Source organism: Artemia sp. Qi Xiang Cuo, chromosome 8 (assembly GCF_049724085.1).
Source record: "Artemia sp. Qi Xiang Cuo chromosome 8, ASM4972408v1, whole genome shotgun sequence".
Lineage (NCBI taxonomy): Eukaryota > Metazoa > Arthropoda > Branchiopoda > Anostraca > Artemiidae > Artemia > Artemia sp. Qi Xiang Cuo.
The window spans coordinates 17,840,754-17,865,063 of record NC_142801.1 but is presented as its reverse complement, the minus strand read 5'-3'; the positions used below and the strand labels follow the sequence as shown (position 1 = coordinate 17,865,063).

General features: G+C 36.2%; 1 protein-coding gene across 4 annotated transcripts in view; it reads left to right on the top strand.

The window, feature by feature from the left end:
• The window catches only part of LOC148949207 (uncharacterized), a 196,043-nt gene that overhangs the window by 99,307 nt on the left and 72,426 nt on the right, over positions 1-24,310 (top strand). The window lies entirely within an intron of this gene.

Here is a 24,310-nt window from a genome sequence, read left to right as displayed (position 1 = left end):
ATATATATATATATATATATATATATATATATATATATATATATATATATATATATATATATATATATATATATATATATATATATATATATATATATATATATATATATATATATATATATATATATATATATATATATATATATATATATATATATATATATATATATATATATATAAAAATATATATATATATATATATATATATATATATATATATATATATATATATATATCTTTTTACTTTTTATCAAACTGTATATATATATGACTTTTTACTTTTTGGGAAAATATAGTTTTTTACATACTTTTTGTTGGATCCAAAATTGATGCTTGAAACTAAATTACATTTAATATGAATTGCACTCCAAATTTAGAATAAACATGTCTCTAAAGTTATTTGGTATTACCGTCTCACGGTTATTGTTTTTCTTTTCTTTTCTTTTCTTACCTCTCCGCAGGATAATTTGTATTTTTAAAATCACATAGGAAAACAATGAATGCGTGAATTCATAAAGCAATAATCGGATTCCAAGTATCCTGAATATATTTTTCACCACATCTACAGTCAGTTCTGCTTCTTTTTATTCTCACAATTAATATGAGCTGAAGACAAGAAAAAAATGTTCGGCTGCGCGCACACTCTTCGATCTTTTCGTTCAGCAAGCAAGGACGCTATTTCAAACAGTTCGTGGTAACGAACTGTAAGTAAGGAGCGACGCGGCTCAATGGTAACCGAAACTGTAGAAAACGGAATTTTGATACCAATAGATACATCAAAAGAATCAGATTTTAATGCTGATTTCAAATATATAAGTTTCATCAAGTGTAATCCTACTTATCAAAAGTTACGCGCCTGAGAAAATTCGGGTGATTTTCGAAAAAAGGGGAAAAGACCCCCTAAAAGCTATAGAACCCTAATGAAAATCACACCATCATATTCAGCGTATCAGAGAACCCTACTGCAGAGGTTTCAAGCTCCTATCTGCAAAAATGTGGAATTTTGTAAATTTTTACCAGAAGAACGATCACGGATGCGTGTTTTTTTGTTTGTTTTTGTTTTTTCCAGAGGTGATCGTATCGACCAAGTGGTCCTAGAATATCATAGGAGGGCTCATTCGAACGAAAATTAAAAGTTCTAGTGCCCTTTTTAAGAGACAAAAAATGGAGCGCAACTAGACCCCCTCCCACTCTCCTTTTTTCCCAAAGTCACCTGATCAAAATTTTGAGATAGCCATTTTGTTCAGCATGGTCGAAAATATAAGAACTATTTCTTTTAGGATGACTTAATCCCCCAAAGTCCCCCGGGGAAGGGCTAAAAGTTATGAACTTTACCCAATGTTAACATATAGTATTGGTTATTGGGAAGTATACAGACGTTTTCAGGGGCGTTTTTATCTGGTATTAGGGGGGAGTTGGTCGGGCGTTATGTGGGAGGACCTTACCATGAAGGAAGTTTTCATGGGAGAAGGGACATTGCTACGAAGGGGGCGCTGGATTTCCCAGAATTATTTAAAAAAAGATCATAAATTATATATTAAAAAACAAGTTTTTTAACTGAAATTAAGGAGAAAAATAAAAACTTAAAACGACAGGAAACATTACGTATATGACTGGGTTCATCCCCTAGTCAATACCTCGCTCTTTAAGCCAAAGATTATTTAGTACTTTCATAAGAACTATTTATTTTAATTAACGGCATTTGTGATTAAGGGGTCATTTTTACAGAGTTGGAACTAAATTTGAACTTAAGCTTAAGGAGCAAAGTATTGACTAGGGGGTGAAACCTCTAATATGCGTATTAAAAATATAAGAATATAGAGCTTCGTTACGTAAGTTAATTCGTAAGTTACGTATATTTATTACTAATAAAAACGTTCGTAAATGAAATTAAACAGGTTTCGAGAAAGCCATTTAACCAAATAAAAGTAAAATTAATATTCATTTTTTTTTAATTATTCATGTACGGTGAGCCAAAATCAAAACGTGCATTAATTCAAAAACGTTCAAAAATTAAACAAAAAAAAATAAGTTTTTAAACTGAAAGTAAGGAGCGACATTAAAGCTTAAAACGAACAGAAATTATTCCGTATATGAAAGGGGCTGTCCCCTCCTCAACGCCTCGCTCTTTACGCTAAAGTTTTTTATTGTTTTAAAAAATAAAGTTGTTAGACAGAGTCAAACTTTAGCGTAAAGAGCGAGGCGTTGAGGAGGGGACAGCCCCTTTCATATACGGAATAATTTCTGTTCGTTTTAAGTTTTAATGTCGCTCCTTACTTTCAGTTTAAAAAACTTGTTTCTTTTGTTTAATTTCTTGTAGAAGCCGATGTTATACATCTGCAGCCAAGGCCGTAACCAGAGGGGGGTTAGAGGGATTTGAACCTTTCCCGAAATGTCTTTTTGACTCGTTAAAACGTAAAAAAAATGGATATAAACAAATTTTGTATGTGTTTTTGAGGGTTTTTTTGTGTAAACTCCCCCCGAAAAAAATCTTTGAGCAAAACCCCCTAAAAAAAAAATGCTGGGTACGGCCTTGTCTGCAGCAGCCGATTGGCCTCAAGTTGCACGCCAAAGGGAAGTAGGTTTAGATGTACCCCAGCGAAAGAGACATGCATCCAATAGGGTATCAACATCTAAATTTCATCTACTAACATTTTTTCTCAAATTTCATTTAAAAAAGCTCTGAAAGTACTCCAAATGCTTCTTCCTATTAGTTTCCTTATTTCAAGTAATATAGTGTTTTTTTTTCTCCTTTGAATTTCTATTACTCTGACTATCTTCCTAATAATCCTCAAATTTAATGCTGTATAATTATAGCTGTACATAGAGGGGACCACTATTGTGGACGGAAAAGACGCTTTTTTGTCGTCTGACATGAATATATTTCTCGCTACAGCCGCATTCAGTTCTAATTCTTTTTTATTCTCTCAGTTGATCTGAGATGAAGACAAGAAAAAAAATGTTTGGCTGCGCACGGACTCTTCGATCTTCTTGTTCAGCAAGCAAGAAGCAAGGACTGTCAAAAAATTCTAATCGATCAATTTGTCTTTTATGTTATTCAGCTTCATAGTGTATAAAGGAAGGAGAGAACCATGTTGGATTGACGTAACCACGAGTATTTTAATATCTAATAATTGAAGGATGCGCAGAGGCATGTAATATTTCAGATTGGGAGAGGGGCTTCAATCCCGAATCAAGAAATGGAAATTATGAGGCAAGGTCTTATCCAAGGGGTCTGTTAGGGAGTTTTACCCCCCCCCCCTGAAGTATTTGTCCGACTCGTAAAAACGTAACAGAAATGAATATAGGCTAAGCAAATTTTGATGTGTTTTTTAAATTTGTTTTGATGATCCAGCAACGGAAGCGATGATGCTTCGTAGGATATATATCGGTGCTCACAATTGCAGCAGTTTTATCTGAAAATTATAAGAATATAGTTTTTTAGTCTATAAAATTTCTTACAATATTATACTAACAAAACAACTGATGACTTGTGGCCTGGAGTACAAGCAAAACAAAGGGCTCGGCCGTCCTTCACTTCGACTGGGAGTGTTACCTTTTGACAAGATGTGCATTATTGTGGTATGGCTTTGCGGTAAACAAGTTATACCTGATATTACTGCTCTTCTGTTGATGTTTTGCGCTAAAATGAATAGTTTCGGTTATTGCTACCACAATAAAATCCATGGTTAGGATATTCAACTATTGTATTTTATCTTCTTCTCCAGCTAATTTCAAGAAAATGTATTAGGCAGCTTTGCGTAGCAGATGAGCGATTTTTATAGCCTCTCTGCTAGGACAGATTAAGCCTCAATGATTGTTTTGGTATTGTCAGCTAGCGTTGCAAGCTGATTAGCAGCATTTTATTGCAACGCTAATTATGTTGCATTTTTCAAATTGTGGATATTCAGGATTGAATCCTTGGAGAAGCGTAAGGGACGCTGGAGAGAAATGCAGCAGATTCAGGCGTAGATCAATAGTAGTATTCTTTCTATAGGTACTTGAACAGAGAGGTGTCAAACGGGAGGGAAGAATTGCCTCGAATTCTATTTTTTCCTCCCCCCCTGGTTTCTAAAAGAACCTTTTCTAGCATTTTCATTGAAAAATGGATTTTGGGTACTTCATTTAAAAAGTTGAAAACTAACAAAATTCTTCCCCCCTCCCTCTGATTCCCTTGAATTGGCGCCACTGCTCGAACATATTAATTCTAACGAATATTGAAATGGGGAATTATCTGACTCAAAACATAACCATAAAATATAAATTCGTATGGTAAAATGATGTGTATCAAGGTCTAACCTAACTGCTTTATTCGGAAAAACCGTTTAGGTAGTCACGAGAAAGAATGTGCTTGGGCGTTTTCAGAGAGAAAAGAAATTAACTGTTTATTAGTCTTCTGTAAATGTGCTTAATTCTCATTAGAGCTGAAACAATATGAGTTCTAAGTCCAAACAGATCTGGCCGTTTGGGGGAGAGGGTTTCTCCTGTGAGTTGGGCTGAAACACGAACCCCTCCTTGTGCTCACGTAAGATACTAATTTTTCTAATTTCGTGATTAATCTTCATTTATTTAATTGGATGGTGTCATAAAATGTCTGCCAATAGTTAATCTCAAGACTATGACTTGATGCCATAAGTGATTTAGAGGGAGTAGTACGGTTTACCCGGAAAGCGATCATATGATGAGATCATATCAGTCACTCATTGTTTCCACTTCTACGAATTTTTGCGTACATCTACGGAATTTGAAGTCTGTCTATGGACAAAACAACGCAGTTACGGAATCCCTACACACTTCTACGAATTTTTTAGTTCTACGAGTTACGGAATATCTTACACTTCTACGAATTTTTCCGTACATCTACGGAATTTGAAGTCTGTCTATGGACAAAACAACGCAGTTACGGACAGTGGCAGATCCAGGGGGTCGGGGGGGGGGTGCCCCCCTAACGTAGTCTAAAATAGTGTAATTTACTTAATTAACCTTGAGCCTTAATTAAACTTGCTCCTAACGCAAGTTTATCGGATCAACCTATTTTGAGCCCCCCCCCCTAAAAAAAGTCCATGATCCGCCCTTGGTTACGGAATACCTACATCTACCTCGTCGTTATAATATCCACCCCGAATCACCAGAGAATTTTGATACAAATTTTTATTTCCAGTTCAAACCAAATTTTGATACACTGATCTGCGACTTTTTTCGTCTGTGGTATTGGGCATTGGTACTTTCTATTACAAGGGCTTTGAACAAGACCTTTACAAATAAGAAGAGTTCGGAGAATCTTACTAGCATTAAAAGAGAGAAATCTATTCCAATCTTGTATTTATGAACGATTATGACGGAAAAAGTTGCCGGGTTTTTACGGTCATGTCTTTGGACCATGAGAATTTCGTGGCACCTATCGGCTTACAAAAAAATCTGCTGAATCCGATACGCCATCTAAGGAATTTAACCGGAAAACTTGAGACGTTCAACGGATTTTAAAAGGGGCAAGTAAAAACACTGCAGTCACTGTGTTTTTGGAGAGTATTCATTTTTTCGTTTTTTTGCCTAAGGACAAGCGACTATATCCCACTATAAAGATTGAAGGCAGTCAGTGGTTTTTTTTTAAGGCGACGTGTTTTATAGGTAGTTTGGTAAATATTCAGTGTTTTGTCTCGCGGATAGGGGAAGAAGTTGGAACTTCCAGGAAAGGTTTTTTAGGGAACTTGGATTAAGGAGAAAGATTTATTTTTCCCCGGTCCTTAGAAAACGGTATACGCTGCGGATTTTTTCTTTTATTCTTTTTTTTTATGACAGGATATTTGATTAGCAAGTGGAGACCTACCAACGGCTCAAAGATATTTTTGAAGGGTATTGCGTGTAGCAATTTGAGCAAAATGGTTAATTTGACCAAAAAAGTGTAATGATTGTTTACTGGTGTTACACAATTTTGTCATTTTGTACATTTTTGTTTGTTTTTTTTTGTTTACCGAAATCTCAGTAAATTTTAGCAGAAGCGATACGAAGTCGATTTGTTCCTACAGCCCAGCTATCAGTTTCGATTTTTTTTTTTCGCTTTATATTTTTGAGCAACAGGCGACTGATAAAGCACTTAGAATTCGAGAGCGAACGAGAGCATTATATTTCCATCTTTCAAAGGTCTAGGGAAAAAGGGAAGTGTATAATAATCTATTAAGTGGAGGTTCTCAAGGGGAAATTCTGAATATAGACTTTATTACTTAGCGTTTCCAAGCAAATACTTAGACCTATTATCTTTAAAACAAATGAAAGGAATATTGTTTAACAAAAAGCTCAAATAGTGACTACAGGATAAATCAGTCACGGAAACCTGCGAAAAGCTTTTCTTAGAGGGAGACGAGGCTCCACGCTAGTTTTTTTCACGGAAATATGTTACTGATTTATTCGAGTATTCTAAAAAGAAATTGATTCAAATGTTTGTTTTTTTTCCTGTGGTGATTTTATCGAACTAATTTTCCTAGAAGATTGGGAAAGTTACCAAATACATTGTGCCACGGGAAAGTTGCATTTTCTGCCATTTTTTGGCACCAAACTATGATTTTGTCTCAAAGAGGGCCAAGTTGCCATCAATAGACAGTTCCAAGATCTTTGTGGCTACCGTTACTCAACTTCATGATTTAAGAGAATTAGACACTTCAAACTACCTTATCTGGAAGTTTACACGTACTAGACGCGATGGTTTCAAGTTGAGATAATCTTATAAGCATAATTGTTCCATGAAATTATGATTGGAAATATGACACCAAAAAGGAAATATTATGACTGGAAATGTTACTGCAAAAAAGTGATTATATTCAAGGACGTATCTAGGGGGTTGGGTTAGAGGGTTTGACCCCCCCCCCCCCCGAAATTTTGGCCCGACTCGTAAAAACACTACAAAATGAATATAAAAATTTTGGATGCGTTTTAAAAAATTTAATCCTCCCAAATAAAAGTCTATTTTAGCCCCTCCCCCCTAAAAAAATCATGGATACGACCCCGATTAGATTGAACCCTTTTTGAATTGAAAGCCATTGTAAATAAAACATTAATTGCCATCATTTTTTTTTGTTCACAGATTTGTCTTTAGGTATAGGCCTATCTGCTGTTTTGTGTTTAGTAAAAGAATTGGTTACACGGTTACAGAGAATCATGGTCATCATCATGCTTGAGAATTAAAGGTCCTCTAAACAGCTATACAATCACGTAGTATTTGGCCTCAAGGTTTAGCGTAATGTTTGTTACTATGACTTGAATCTGACCATTTAAAAAGTTCATGATGGCATTTAATGATTTGACTATGCAATAATTATAAACCAGTTTCCTGGTTAAGTTACTATTAGCCTTCTGTGATAGTGAACATAACCGAGAGCGAAACTAGTTAAATAGCCTTTACTGAATCATGTTACTCAATCGTGATGTGATGTTCATTTTTCAATAACTGCTTTATAAGCTAAAACAGGTGGTTTTGGGAGAGGAAGTACTTGCCCCGGGTGCAAAATTTTAGGGGTGCAAAATTTCAAAAAAATTATCCAAAGGTTATAAACTTATAATGATTTTTTAATTTTTGAAATTTTATTTATAAAATAGAGGGTTCTCCTATGTTAAACGGACTCTTTTATATAGTGCTAGTTTGGTTAATGCTAATGAAATAAGATGAATATATAATGGTTTAGAAACAAATTTGGGCTATTTATTCGTACATTAGGGGTGGGGGTAAAGCATAGCATATATTATTATGTAACCTAACCTAGGTACCTTTCCCCCCCCCTTAAACCCCAAAAAACAACAGTTTAAATATCGTATACGCAATGAAAACCGCGCTATAGCCTACATTGTATTACTCTATAGCGGTGTCTTGAATTATCCCGTCAAAAACGGGTTTTTCGTGACTGGTACCCATTGCAGTATATAAAAGAGTCCGTTTAACATAGGAGTACCAAATAGAGAGTGCAGTTAATAAATGCTAGTAATTATTAATTATTTAATAATCAAAAAAATCAAATTACTAAAAATTAATTATTAATGAATTAATAGGGCTGTTTTTTAATGAATTTTGTTAAAACTTGGCCTGAGAATTTTGTGGGAGACAGCTGGGGCAGCGCTAATCAAGATTTTGCCCTTGGCCCAAGAGACAAGGGCGGATCCAGGATTTTTTTTTCGGGGGGGGGATTTACTAATTTTTGACTTTTTCGGGGGTGGGGGGGTTACTAATTTTTGACTCAGTTTTTGACTAATTTTACTGATTTTTACCTAGGTTTTTAGTAATTTTCGACTCGGTCAAAAATTTCGGGAGGGGGTTCAAACCGGGTAACCCCCCCCCCCCTGGCTACGGCCTCGCCAAGAGATACCAGAATAGTCACTGTATGCTTATAACTAAGTACAACATTAAATAGATTTCTGCCCGTCATAGAATGGATAGAGCTGTGTTCAAGTGAACGGCCGGCGCAGCCCGTTCTTCCAAATCACGACAGGAGTGCGCCAAGGATGTGCAGTGGTCCCAGAGCTCTTCAATGTCATCATAGACTACGTTATGACAAGGACTACTTCACACCTCAGCTTTGGACTCAAGTTGGAGATCGTGTCATTACAGATGCTGATTTTGCCGAGGACTTGGCCATTCTGGCGGACTCCATGGAGCAGTTGCTGGAAGCGCTTCGAATCCTTCAAGAAGAGGCTGCAAAAGTAGGACTGCAGATAAACTGGACTAAAACGAAAATTATGGCCATAGACCCATCCTCCCCTGATGCCAATCCTTCAGTTAGCCTGGATAGCACCACTGGCATCGAAGTTGTCCAAATGTTCACCTACCTGGGCTCCATAATTTCTTCCGATGGCTCGCTTCTTTCTGAACTACAAGCAAGAATATCCAAAGCGTCTTCTGCCATGGGCAGACTGAACCGTCCCCTCTGGAGAAACCAAACATCAGTCGCACAACGAAGCTGCGGATTTTCAACGCCCTCGTCGGCTCTGGGATGCTCTATGGAGCTGAGACGTGGCAAGCTTCAACCGCAACCCTCAAGGCAATTGATGTCTTTCAGTCGAAGAGCCTGAGGAGGATCGAAGGTCTACGATGGTTCGACTTCGTCAGCAATGAGAATCTGCTGCAGCTCAGCAAGCAGCCGAGCGAACACTACGAAGGTTCGGACACCTGCTTCGAATGCCTCCACACATACCTGCGAAAACTATCCATGACTTCGACCCTGTCAAAGCCGGTTTGAAGCGACCTCGCGGCCGACCGAAGAAACGATGGTCTGACAGCCAGTCCGAGTTCCTGATGATAGCAAATATTAGGTTGAGCGATGTGCAAACGCTTGCCATGGACCGAAGTGGATGGAGAAGGCAGACGTCACTCTCTACGCCGAGCAGCGCCCGGCAGGAGACATAAGTCAAGTAAGTCAAAGTGTCCGTCAAGACCACCATCCTAAAGTGGGGGCAAGTGCTGTTTAACCAGAATTAAATGGGAGTTTTTCCCACCAGGGGCTTGAATTCACGAAAATGTGGGGGGACATATTTCGTCTATCAAAATCTTGAGGGTGGGGGAATTTAGTTGTTATTTCAGTTTTTTTTTTCAATGCAAGTACCAATAAAAAGGTGTTTTAAATGGTATAATAAAGGATGTAGATCCTCCATAGCCATTATTAAATGAAAAAGTACTTGTCTATTATATAAAACACGCTCGAGAAGTGAAGTTTGGTGACAATAAACTATGATGAAAATAGAATACTTTATTAGCAAAATTGTAAAGGTCATTTGTGAATTATTAAATTGGTCGCTTCGGCGTCGGCTGACCGTCTCAAAGACAAAGAAAAGTTAATTATTAACGCGATTCTTGACCTAGTTCATTTTAGTTAATTATTAACGCGATTCTTGAGGACACCAGTTAGTTAACTTTGACTAATGACATAATATAGTGTCTCACTATGGATGTTCAAGAATTATTTCACATTGTTGGAAGGGCTACAACACAACTGAGCTGGAACAAGCAGGTTTCACTCATTTGAAAGTAAACCTCAAAAATAATTTTGTCGATCCAGAAAACAGTGCCTCTACCCAAAAAGTGGAGAGAATGTGGGGTTCCGCAAAGTGAAGGAACAAACGGCACCGAGGTACATCCCGCCATTATTTACGTTCATACTCGGTAAAGTACATCTGGCGGGCGGCAGTAAAGGCAGAAGGCCAAGTTCATTTTAACGCGATTCTTGAGGGCATTTCTGCGATCTGGCAGCATATTTCCAAGTTGTAGTCTTCACAATTTTGTTAATAAAGTATTCTATTTTCATCATTTTTTTCATTAGGTTGAATAGGTTTGGTTAAGTTAAAATAGGTTTGTTTACGTTTCGTATTTAATATATGCTATGCTTTACCCCCGCCCCCCGTAATGTGCAAATATATAGCCACAAATTTGTTTCTAAACTATTATACTAGACAATTACCAATAAAAATACGAAAAAAGGGGATTTTCCAAAATATGGGATGTTTATTATTCATTTTATCAAAAAACTTTTTTAATATCCCCCCCCCCCGAAAAATCAATATATTTCCTCGGAAAAACTTTGCGCACACGCTTGGTTTACCTGCAAGGAGGCGGAAGAGGTGAAGTACACACTCAGAAGTAGTTTTTGCTTAATGTAATCCCCCTTGGAAAATACAGACATCGTGACGTGAAAAGTCCCTTTTGGCATCCACCTCCTGAAAGATTTAGGAGGAGACCTCACCACCGCGGGACAGTATTTAGGAGGTTCACTCAGTTTGAACCCCCCCCCCGAATTTCGTTCGACTTGTAAAACTAACAAAATTACACGCAAACGATTTTTCTTTGTATTTTGTCCAGCGTTTTATTAGACATCTTGGATGTTTATACGTTTTTCGATTTTCTGACAAATTTATGTTGCGTGAAATGCTGCCTTTTGAACTACTGTTGACATCAGATAAGCCACTTTTCCTATAATCAGCAGGACACGCCTACTCTTTTTATAAGTTCATCAATGCTTTCTGTTTACCTTCCTATCAGGCGATCCTTCAATTAGCGTTGTTAATTTATTCCTTACAATTACTACATAATTAAAACTGTGTTTATTCGATAAGATGCATTAATGGTATATCATTATGTAAATGAGGCGTTTTTTATCTTAAATTGTGTTTAGGGGGGAAAGAGTTAATTTTTGTTGTCTTATGTGGGATTTTTCCTTTTTCTTTCTGCTTGGCATTGTAGGCATACCAGGCCTAAAACTGAAACAGATGTGGTTTCTGCAAAAATAAAATAATAATAATCAATAAGTAAGCTTTTCTAATAAAGTCATTCATAAACTGGAGACAGTAAGGGGGGTAATCCTTTAAGATCGGTTCAAAGAATGTCTAAAAAAATGAGGAAAGCATATCTGAAAATTCAGAAAATTCAACTCTGAAAAGTTGGATGCTTTTTCTAGACATATCCTTTTATAGCCATCATACCCAGGAATGTGCCTGGGAATTTGTTGGGGGGAGATAATTAATTATGTTCCTTTTCTTTTTTTTTTTGGGGGGGGGGGGTAATAGGAAATGTTATTTGATATTCTGAATAAGGAGTTCCGAAAAATTCAAGAAAATTTTTGGGTTCCAGGGGGCACCAGCCGCGTGAGCGCCCCTCCCTTTGTAGTTCCCCAGACCAGACCGATCTCCAGAAAGAACCTGGAGGGGGTTTGTCTATGAATAGTTCTTTGTTATGGTCCGTGATCAGGGGTTTTACGTGAATAGTCCTTACAACCCATATAGAAATAAGATACTGCAATAGTAGAACAATCGAAAATATGTGTCCTTATCTTGATTTTGGCACTATTATAGTCAAATATTGCCGCTTGTGGTTCTTTTCCTTTTTCCCTATTTTAATGCATGCCTTTGTGTGAAAACCATTTACTAGAATTATGGGGGAAGTTACAGAAATCGACACGTGTCTTTTTGTTAATAGTTTATTGTCTGGACAGGCTATAATAAGAGATAGATGAACAGTGTCAAGTGATCACACGGGTCGAATGATCTTTTTTATCGCAAGTTCCACTTTCTGATTCCTTTGGGAAAACATAATTGATTCAGAATAAGAAAAAACGTAATGCTCCTCAGAATAAAGAAGACCCTTGTAATTGTTTTCCATTCGTATAATGTTTGCTTGGATACTTCCTATGCAAATAACAAAGAGGGTTCCCTTTGAGCAAGGCCTTGCCCAATGGATTTTCCAGGTTCAAAACTCTCCAACTAGGAATGAAAAAACAAAAATTCAAATTAACTACGAATCCTTTGATCATTTCCTTTTAATGTTTCAATCCTGATGGATGGGGTTCGTGTTGTCAACAGTTCAGCTTGGAGCATTAATTTTGATTTTTTTTTACCTAAAATTGCAGGCCTTTTCCTGCATAATTTTTTATGAAAGGAGGTTCGATAATTGAACTATAGAAGCACTCAATTATCATTCATAGCCAACTCTCTCCGTTTCAAGTCGAAGGATATCCTCATATAGTGCAAAAAAAAAAGAAAAAAAAAGAGAAGAATAATATTCAGTTCTTGAACTGAAATTCAATTCAATTTTCAATTTATAACTGGGATTTATTTTACTATATACATAAAAAACAAACAAACAAAATACCCCCAGAAGCAAGCTTGTGCGGGGGTAATCCCTTCTAGACGCATAAAAAATCATAATAACAAAATAAGATCCAAAATAATAACTCTTTTCAATTAATATGAATACAAATACAAGTTCTGCCCTCCAACTCAAAAACTAATACTAACATACTATACGTAGCCACTTGACAATAATCACGTACCCCCCCCCCCTTTTTAGCCAATTCATTAAAAATAATAAATTACTAAACAATACGATCTCAATAAACTACGGAACAGCAGCAGGTCATCCACACATTTAAGTTCCACTGGTAAACTATTCCAAGCACTCGGACCGGCATGACGGATAGAAAAAATGATCTTGTCGCTTGCGGAATCGGTCTTCGAAATTCTTCCAAATTTCTAGTTCCATGCTCATGAACATCACCCCCACTCACAAACATTCCCTTAAAACAAACAGGAACACTACCATAAAGATACTTAAACATGAACTGTGTTTTATAAAATTTAAAAAGACCCGATACCGGTAGAATCTTCAGCGTCATAAACTCATTACGAACAGATGATCCTCTATTATCCTTACCAATCAAAAGCCTTATTGCCGAATTTTGTAGTACACGCAGGGGCAGAAGATGCGTTCCAAAAGTAGACGACCATACTGAAGAACAATATAATAGATATGGATGTACAATTGAAAAATACAATAATCTTAATATACTAGTTGGGAGAAAATTTTTCAGTTTACGCATAATTCCAACATTACGTGCAAGTTTCATAGACACACAATCAATATGATCTACAAAACTTAAAGTTTCATCAATAATAATCCCCAAATATCTAACACTCCTCTTTCGTGGAATCATTGATGTACCATTACTTAAATTATTCACCCATGGGTAATAACTTGGAGATCTGCTATATATCAATAAACTAGACTTATTACAATTAAGTTTTAACCTATTACTTCTCATCCACCTTTCTATATTCTTAAAACCTTCTCGTAACTGCGACATCAATTCATTCTCAGTCCTACCACATACGGTTAATTTCGTGTCGTCAGCAAACATAACTAGGGCTTTACTAGGTTTAAGTGCCTCTAGAGGAGGTTTAATAATAGTATACAACCCATCAACTGCACTTGACAAATCATTTATATAAATAGAAAACAAAAGTGGGCCTAGGGGTGATCCCTGGGGAACTCCACAATTTATAAATCTACTGTCAGAACGTGCATCATTAACCTCCACAAACATTGACCTTGAATTTAAGAATGATTCTAACAACTTCAAAGCATTTCCCCTAATACCACAATTTTCTAACTTCATTAACAAAATATCATAAGATACAGTGTCGAACGCTTTCGCAATATCCAGAAAAATTGATGCAACTTTAAGGTTATTGTCTAATGCATCATTAACATATGTAGTCAAAAACAACATTGCATGCTCACTAGAATAACCTTTTCTGAAACCAAATTGATTTTGATAAAAAAACAAATTCTTTTCAAGATACTTTTCTAGCCTTATATATACTAGCTTCTCGAAAATTCTAGCAATAACTGGTAGCAGCGAAATGGGACGGTAATTACTTATATCATTTTTATCACCCCCTTAAATATTGGAACAATCTTCGCTCGTTTCAAACACTTTGGAAACACACCACTTTTAAAACAACCATTTATTAGTGAAACCAGTTGTTTAATAACACATTGAAGAACAAACTTTAGCACTCTTATAGATATTAGATCAACACCTGAAGCTTTATTTTTCATAGCCATTATTACATCTGTTATTTCACTTTCCGTTACCTTAGTCATTAAAATAGAAGTATCACAACTGGGAGGAAGATATTGATCAAAAGTACCATCACTCCTATCACAATAAATAGATCCGGCAACATTATTACCTACACTAGAAAAATAATCACACATCTGATTGGAAAGTTGAACTGGAGTTTGATCTGACTGAAGATTTGGCAACGTAACTCTTCTCTTGCCCATAAGAGGCCTGAGGAGACTCCACGTCTTTGCCGGGTTACCCTCACTCTTCTTAAATTCTTTAGCTAAATACTCAATTCTAGCCTTCCTCAATAATTTATTTAAAGCAACATTATACTTACGATAATTTTGCTGGTTTAGTACGCGGGCCTCAATTATACTCTTTTTATATAATTCATGGCGCCTTTTCATATATATAAGAATACTAATGGTAATCCACGGTTTTCTTGCATAATAATATTTACTCTTTTTTTTTTTTTTAAGAATCCGGCAGTTTTCTCTTAGACTAATACACAAATGATAATACCACTTACAAAATTTAAGATCCGGATCACTTATTGCATTCAATTAGGTTGGTCTTTAGGATGGGGGCAATATTTGCAGTCTTGATATTTAGACCTTTTCCTGCATAATTTTTGATGAAAGGAGGTTAGATATTTCAATTGCAGAAGCACTCAATTATCATTCATAGCCAACTCTCCGTTTCAAGTCGAAGGATTTCCTCATATAGTGCAAAAAAAAAGAAAAAAAGAGAAGAATAATATTCAGTTCTTGAACTGAAATTAGGTTGGTCTTTAGGATGGGGGCAATATTTGCAGTCTTGATATTTAGACCTTTTCCTGCATAATTTTTGATGAAAGGAGGTTAGATATTTCAATTGCAGAAGCACTCAATTATCATTCATAGCCAACTCTCCGTTTCAAGTCGAAGGATTTCCTCATATAGTGCAAAAAAAAAGAAAAAAAGAGAAGAATAATATTTAGTTCTTGAACTGAAATTAGGTTGGTCATTAGGATGGGGGCAATATTTTCAGTCTTGATATTTAGACCTATGACTGTCATGTTGAAAGGACAGTTTTGGGGCGGCCGATCCTGAATACTATGCTTGTTCTATTGCTTTTGCTAATATTGTTGACACTATATTCGCAAAATTGTTATAGGCAATAACATTGCATTTCTAGTGGCTGTTTTTTTTAGCTTATGGTAAAATGAATTTCTTTACGGCAATTATTTGTATATTTTAAACCAAAAAGTGACCGATTATCGTCGATGCTGAATGGAATATATTGTCCGTCTCAAAATAAATGAGCCTATTGTATATTTTCCTAATTCAACCAGAGAGCAAAAACAAGGCTTTTAGGATTTTTCCAGGAACGCTAAATTTTCAAGATTTAAATGAGAAAATATTTTTCAAAATTACAATAAATACATTCTAATGTCACACTGACTATACATGACGTATGAAAACAAGAGAGGAAAGGAAATAATACATGTAAAAACACCATATAAAATAGGTGAGAAAACGAGGCTTTTGCCAGCCAGTGGCAAAATATGAAGACAAAGAACTAGCAAATATTTTGACAAGGACCTCCGCCAAGTCGTCTTCGGTGCTAAAACAGTTCAGCTTGGTTAGTTCTTGCTAGATTCACTTCAGAAGGTTAGATTTTCTTCGTTTGTTTGTTTTTGTTTTTTTAGCAGTGAAGACGACTTGGCGTCTTCAGTGCGTGTTCTTCATCTTCATATTTTGCCACTGGTTGACGAAATCCTCGTTTTCTCACCTATTTGATTTTCTTTTTATTTATTATTTCCTTTCCTCTCTTGTTTTCATACGTCAAAATTACAAAGTATATTTGAGTATTCTGGCTATATTTTGGTTGTTAGTACATACCTTTATATTGTTAGTCTTTTAAGTTAAAGGTACTGGAACACTCCTCCATTCTAATTAATATCTCTGGGACTTAAAATTTCTTGTCTTTTATGTAATGAATGGACCTCTACTGATGCCACAGTAAATAATGACTGGATAGATGAATTATTCTGACTTTCAGGGTTGTTAATTCTAGAAATATAGAACAAAGTGTACTTTTCAAAATCTAGGGGGCAATTTCATTGTTTTTTTTTTAACGAAAATACTGCATAAAAGTGTTATCCAATGGGAATACCAGTAAAATATTTTTTTTAAATGCATGAGGGTATAAAACTCAAAGAGGGACAACTACCCCCTGTCCCTCTCTGCCCGATGGATGCACCTGCTGCCTTTCCATTCAGTTAAATATATATATATATATATATATATATATATATATATATATATATATATATATATATATATATATATATATATATATATGTATATATATATATAAATAAAAAAATAAAAAAAAACACAGGAGATACAGTACGTGATTCTGTTTCGGGTATGTCAATGTATTCCACGATATGTTGTAGGTATGTACAATTCTTTGAACCCCTAGGCCTGCACCTAATTGCATGTTTATGCCTATAATTTACACAAAGCCAGGTATTGCGTAACCTTATACAACAATAGTACTATTGCTGTTGATTGTAAATGAACAGTAATTACCGTTTTGCAATAGTACTGTGAAAATCTACGCCTCTTCCTTTCAGAGTGCCAAATTCAGCAGGTGTGACGTAGGAATTCTATAATAGTTGATGTTTCATACAAAAAAAATTTAAAAGAAATGGTTTAGCATCACGATAGAACAAATGTTTCGTGTCATGCCATTCTGGTCACGCCCATACGACACAGTTACTATGGGCGTTCATTTTTTGGTATTTCCAATCTGCCGTACAGTTCTTGCTATTGTATATATCTATTATGACCTTCAATCGCAATTGGTCATAAATAATAACGTAATTATGATTGTTCATGTACTTACTATTTTATCCCCTTTAGTTACCTTGAGGTAACGTCAAATTATAAACTAGATATTATTTACAGACAGTCGTTTCAAGAATTTTTTTTAAGTCTGGACAGTGTGGTCATTTTTTGAATTTATTTTTAGGGGCTGTAGATTGACAGCCATGTGAGTGTCCTAAGACTACCGAGCCGGGCTGGCTCAGACTCCTCCACTCCGAAAGTCTGCGACATGCCTTACCCTTTAGGTATATGCCTTGGATAGAAGCAAACATGTTCCAGGAGCTTTAGCATAGCGCTGATTTTTTTTAAGCATTACTAGCTTACCCGTCGCGCATTGCTGCGATCTTAAAAGAAATGAAATTTGAGGAAATCCCAGGGAAATTCTCCCGTGGAAGATCCCCCATCTATCAACAACGATCATGTTTTTAAATTTTAAATTATTTGAAAACTTCCCACGCGGACAGTTCTCCCCCCAGAACTCCTCTCCCTGTGAAAGACTATGAAAAATCCCCCCCCCCGTCGGAAATTCCCCTTGAAAAATTTTCCCCATCACTGAAAATTCTCCCAAAAGTCCCCCCCCCCCGAAACAAAAATCACACCATCAAATTTTTCCACTCATGTAAAATAACGATCGTAGTTTTTAATTCTAAATTATTTGAAAAATTGGGTTAGCATTACTAACTTACCTGTCGGGCGTTACTGGATAATTAATATCCAGAAAATATGAATAATGATAATGGAAGTAAAAGTCAAGTATTCGTGTTTAAGGGTTTCTAATTTCAGTCAGCTTGAAAAGAATCAAGAGGGCGCTAGGGTGGGGGTAAAAAATTGTTTATATAACCTTCGCAAGAGTTTAGTCAACAGCTTAAAGTTTCTTGGCGATCGGATGAACGGTGTAGTAATGCACACGGTCACACAAGAATGCATTTGATTTTATTCTTTTTAAATGACAAAACAAGTTTTTCAACTGAAAGTAAGGAACAACATTAAAGGTTAAAACGAACAGAAAATATTTAGTATATGAGCGGAGCTGCCCCATCCTCAACCTCGCTCTTTACGCTAGAGTCTTAAAGTTGTTTTAAAAAAACTTTCCATTCAAAACAACGGCCCTTGTGCTTCAGCAGTCTTTCTTAAGACAAAAATTCAAGCTTCAGCCCAGTGGCGGATCCAGGATGTCTTAGGGGGGGGGGGCAAAATAGGTTGATACGATAAACTTGCGCTAGGAGCAAGTTTAATTAACTCAAACTTGCGTTAATTAAGTAAATAACACTTTTTTAGACTATGTTAGGGGGACGTGCGCTCCCTCGCCCCCTGGATCTGCCACGGCTTCAGCCTAAAGAGCGTGGGTTGAGAAAGGGGCAGCCTCCCTAATATATGAAATAATTCTGTTCGTTTTCACTTTTAATGCTGCAACTTACCTTCAGTTGAAAAACTTTTTTTTTATTTAATTTCTTCCCATTTTTATGCCATTTTATGGCCATTTTATGCCAGGAAATACCCTTCTCCTGTTTAAAATTTCCCCCGGCAACTTTCCTCTCCATGGAGAATTCTCCCCGTGGAAAATCCCCTCCTTTCGCAGAAAATTCCATTAAGATCCCTTGACGTTTTGGGGTGTTTCTCCTTCTCCCCTTTTTCAACAATCGCCAATTTTTTCCAGGTTCGTTGCTTTTGATGAGTAACATTAAACTTAACATTTTATATATTTGGAATCAGCAAAATCAGTCATTTCTTTTGATGTATCTGTTGCTATCAACACTTGTTTTTTAGAGTTTCGGTTACTATTTGGCGGCTCGCTCCTTACTGTTTGTTACCACAGACTGTTTGATAGATGAACAAGCATTTGATTCAACTAATAGAAAAGCTCTAGCGAAAGTTCTGTCCTTAAATGATGTAGCAGATAAGGACGTTAAAGTGATAAGTGGTATGTATGAGAATAACACTGTTGTGGTGTGGTTACGCTTGGAAGGGAGGCAATGGCGGATCCAGGATTTTTTAGGGGGCGCAAAATAGGTTGATCCGATAAACTATCGTTAGGAGCAAGTTTAATTAACGCAAAATTGCGCTAATTAAGTAAATTACACTACTTTAGACTATTTTAGGGGGGGGCGCCCTCTTGCCCCTCCCCTGGATCCGCCACTGAAGGGAGGTTAGTTATTGGTTTGGTATGGAATTAGGAGTTAAACAAAGTTTGAGTGTCTTACTCGTAGGAATTAGTTTGTTCGATTTTGCCCTAAGGAAGATAACAAAGGCTGTGTAATACCAGAGTATTTAACGGGAAGGTAAAGTTCTTTTAGGCTTAGATTACCTAGTTGATCCGAGTTTCTTTGATAAAATGTTCGCAAACATATGAATTAATTTTAAGAAAATTTAGATGCTTAAGTTGGAAATATAAGAGGAAGAAGAGGTTTTAAGTAATAAGAAAATTGGGCAAGTCGATAGCTTACTTACCTCGGTACCATTATCAGTAAGAACCCATCCTAAAGATTCTTTCGAGTTTGCTCCTCCCTCCTAAATTGAGTAGAGTACATAAAAGTAAAAGAAAATCATAAAAAACATGGGTACTCCTATGTTCAACGGACTCTTTAATATAGTGCTAGTTTGGTTAATGCTAATGAAATAAAATAAAATAGGATGAATATATAATAGTTTAGAAACAAGTTTGGGCTATAGATTTGCACATTAGGGGGGGGGGGGATAAAGCATAACATATATTATTACATAAACTAACCTAACCTAGGTACCTTCCCCCTCCCTAAACCCAAAAAAAACAACAGTTTAAATATCGTATACGCAATGAAAACCACGCTATACATTGTATCACCCTATGCCGGTGTTTTGAATTAACCCGTCAAAAACAGGTTTTTCGTGACTGGTTTCCATTTCAGTATATAAAACAGTCCGTTTAACATAGGAGTACCAAAACATGTATATTTTTGGAGAGGGAGTGGGACCAAAGACTCCTTCAGTTTATGTCACTTGAAGCTTATAACCCCCTCTAAAAAAGTGTCTGCTGCCCTCTGAATCTTTGATCACTTATCGACAGCCTCATTTGTAAAACAGGGATTGGAATTGTCTGCATTTCTTGGGATACAGCGCGTAAGGTCTTTTATGGCCCAAGACGACACAAAAATTCAGCTTACAATTTTCATTGTCCATTTAGTATTTCCCACCCTTTCCAAAATTCTAACCCTTGTGTCTCCGACTTCGTCTGAAAAATTAAGCCTGGTCCACCTACGCTTCCAGGAACGTGCGACTGAAAGCAGTAGAAAATTTCCCCGTTCCAACGTCGTTTTCCATCTACTCGGATCTTTCCCTTAAATATTTCCTTACGACATCCTTCCACTCCATTCGGGAACGTCCTGTTTTCCGTTTGGCTCTAGACGGTTGGCCGACAAGGACGATCTTTGGCTATCTGTCATCCCTTCATCTTGGCTATCCGCAGAACGCGTTCTAGCCATCTCGACCTTTCTCTCATTATAGCCAAGGAAAGCGGAATTGAACCACATTTTTCGTACTGCGCCTGAAAAATTAAGCCTGGTCCACCTACGCTTATCCAGGAAAGTGCGACTGAAAGCAGTAGCAAATTTCCCCGTTCCAACGTCGCCTTCCATCTAAGCTTAACATGACGTGTTTCCACTAAATCCCTGTCTATATTTTCATGGAATATTCATGCTTTGGTTAATAGACAATAGGGAAAGTGTGAAGAAAGCTATGACAATATCTTGCAGAGGAAAGAAATTTTATTCCCCGCACGGATTGCCCGGGGATGCTTTCGAGAAAGAGATCAATAGGTAAGTTTGGTAGATTAGTGCGCTGTTGCTGCTGGCTTTCTGATTTTAATGATGTCCAAATATAATCAACGAAACTTTTTTAGCCATGGAAACAGTTGTGGAGACAGAGCAGTTGTTTAGACCGTAGAATCATTCCCCTCCAGAATCTTGAAAACTTCCTGGATATGCATACTTTTTAAAGAGGTGTTTATAATGGCTACTTAAAACTCGTCTCCTTAGCTGAATCGCAGAAAAACATAAAAAATGTGGTGACTCCGGAACCATATCCAGTATTTTTGTTCGGGTGGGGGGGGGACAGAAAAAACTGAAAAGCGCATAACAAATGTATTTTATGCATTTCGCTAGGAGTTCGGTATTTGCTAAGAGAACTGACTGGAGAGAAGGAAACATGTTAAGGAAAAATTCTTACATCATAATAACACATTCCACATGCAGCCTCGCTGTACTTTACCCCCTCCCCCACCCTAATGTGCAAATATATAGCCCAAATTATATATTTCTCCCAGTGCGTCTCGGTTGTTTCAACGTCTATTTGTAAATTGAATCAACTGTGACGAAACAAAAACTGGAAAAATAAGTTAGTGGTGGCAGAATGCATTGAAAGTACATACTTTGGGCTGTATATTTGGACATTAGGGGGTGGGCTGGGGATAAAGTATTGCGAGGCTGCATGCAAAATTTGTTAACTATGATTATTTTGCATATTAGTACAAATTGTTTCTTAACATGTTTCCTTCTCTTCAGTTATTTCTCTAGCCAAATACCGTCTTTACGAGTCGGACAGATAATTATTATTATTTTTTTTTTTTGGGGGGGGGGGCCAAAAAACCACCCCCGAATACGACCTTGGGTAATGCAAAAAAAATTCTTCTTTTTACTGGCTTTATATTTCTCATAAAAGAGGTAATAAGGTTTTAAAAAGGCGGAGTTATTTGTCTCTCCAGAAATGGCATTTCCTTGTCTACCTTGAATTGTCACTCAACATTAGCTAACCCGAAGTATTAGTTAAGTCAGTTTTTAAAAGGCAGGGCTATTTATCTCTCTTCAGATAAGAAGCAATTTGATTGGCTCTCAAAAATCTGTTCGAAGATAAACAAGTTGAACACATTTTAACTCAGATTTATAAGATAGAAATTTCTTTTATTCTCTTTAGCTAAACTCTCGCCATCTTGAAATGGACTAACTAACGGGATAGACTAGGCCAATGTAATTCAGATTCTTGCTCAAAGGGCCATTAGTCGTCCGTGAAGGTTTTGTACTGGCCCATGCAAGAGTGAATCCAGGATTTTTGTTCGGAAAGGGGGGTTTAAACCCGATACCCCCTGGATACGGCCTTAGGCCCATAGTCCGAATGATTAAACCACTTTTCGATTCAGTTTAATTTTTGGCTTATCCCTAAACAAACCCTCATTCTTTTATAAAAACACCTTATCGGACCCTTGTGAAAAGCAACGCCATATTAAAAACGATCCCTTGAATTGAAGTTATCAAGTATTTTGCAGTAGGTTGCATAGGTTGCATCAAGACATGGCTAATTGTAGACAGAGAAAAGCCGACAGATAGTCCAAGTAATAGAGAGGCATATGTTTAAATGGCTGGGGCACGGGTAAATGGCAGGAGTATTGGCAATAATTGACTTCGGCTACAATTATTGTAGCCGAAACTCTAAAATGCTTAAGAATTAAGTCCAATTTTTATGCTGATTCCTAATAATAAAGAATTAGAAATAATGTGATAACTGAAAAAGTGGTAAAATACCTGAAATAATAGAAATAATTGAAAAACCAGTAAAATTTTACATTCCTTTTATCGGCGAGCTCGTCAGCCTGGTGACACTACAGGGAGCTTTCAAAGTAACAATTGCTCAAATGGTAATTTCTTTGAGCTGACTTTTATTTTTTTCTAAAATTAAAAGGTTGGGGTTAAAGTATTCGGACAGCATGAAGTTATAAAACAACTCTTGCTTCATAATATGTAGAATAATTGTAGCTAACACATTTTGCATGCAGATTTGCTATACTTTATCATAAAATGCAAATATATAGCCCAAATTTGTTGCTAAAGTACTATACTTTTATCATATTTTATGATATTTCATTAGGATTGAGCGTCAGAGAAACAGTTTCAATTAGATGGAGAATATTAGGTAGGGGCTAAATCATACCAGTACCCAAGTGTTATAATATATAGTAGAAAATATAATTTTTTTTGCAAAATATACGCGTGTGCTTTCAATGTGTATTTGCAAAATGTTTAAAGATAGTTCTAGTTTTGATTTTTAGTTGCAAACGATTGTACACAACGAATGTAAAACATTGCCAGACAATTATTACTAATTATTAATCATTAACAATTATTAATAATGGATAATAGCCTATATTTTAACAGAAGCAGATTTTTTGCTGTTGATATATTCTCTAAATTCTTCCCTAATCATTATTTGTACTAGAACATTTTTAACAATATTAATAATTGTTTTGCCCTCCGAAGCTTTGCTTGTCGATAGTATAAAGCAGTGGTTCTCAAATTGTGTCACGCTTCTCCCTAGGGGTAAACAACAATTTTTAGTGGGTACATGGCTCGTAAAAAAAAAATTAATAAAATAACTTTTAGCTCTAGGACGGGCAATTTTATTTATATTTTAGCTATAGTTTACTTTGTACCGGTAACTGAGAAGGGGTACTTAAAATTTTGTGTTGGTAAAAAGGGATATAGTGTGTAAATAAGTCTGAGACCCACTGGCATAAAGAATAATGATAATTTACAACAAATATAAAAAATTTACGAAAAAATATACATACACTAGCAAGGCCGTACCCAGGATTTTTTTCGGAGGGGGTTTTACTAAAAAAAACTTTTTTTTTGGGGGGGGGGGTACACAAAAAACTTAAAAACACAAACAAAATTTGTTTATGTCCATTTTTGTTACGTTTTTACGAGTCAGACGAACATTTCGGCCTTACCCCCCCCCCTGGGTACGGCCTTGTACACGAGTAAAGCTACACCAACAAAAGATAAATAAACGCAACAAACCTGCTTGGAGGCTTAGCCTCCCGGCTAAGCCTCCAACTTAACAATTAATTTGTAAATATTAACAAATCTATTAAAAATATAACGCCCATTGGCTTTTTTCTTTTAAACCCGTTATCCTCTATTGAAATTACTGTAGCAAACATGATTTTCATTAATAGCCTATTTTCATATTCTCTGTAATATTCCATATTATTTGCCTGTTTTGGTGGATTCATCCCATCTCTTTTTGCCC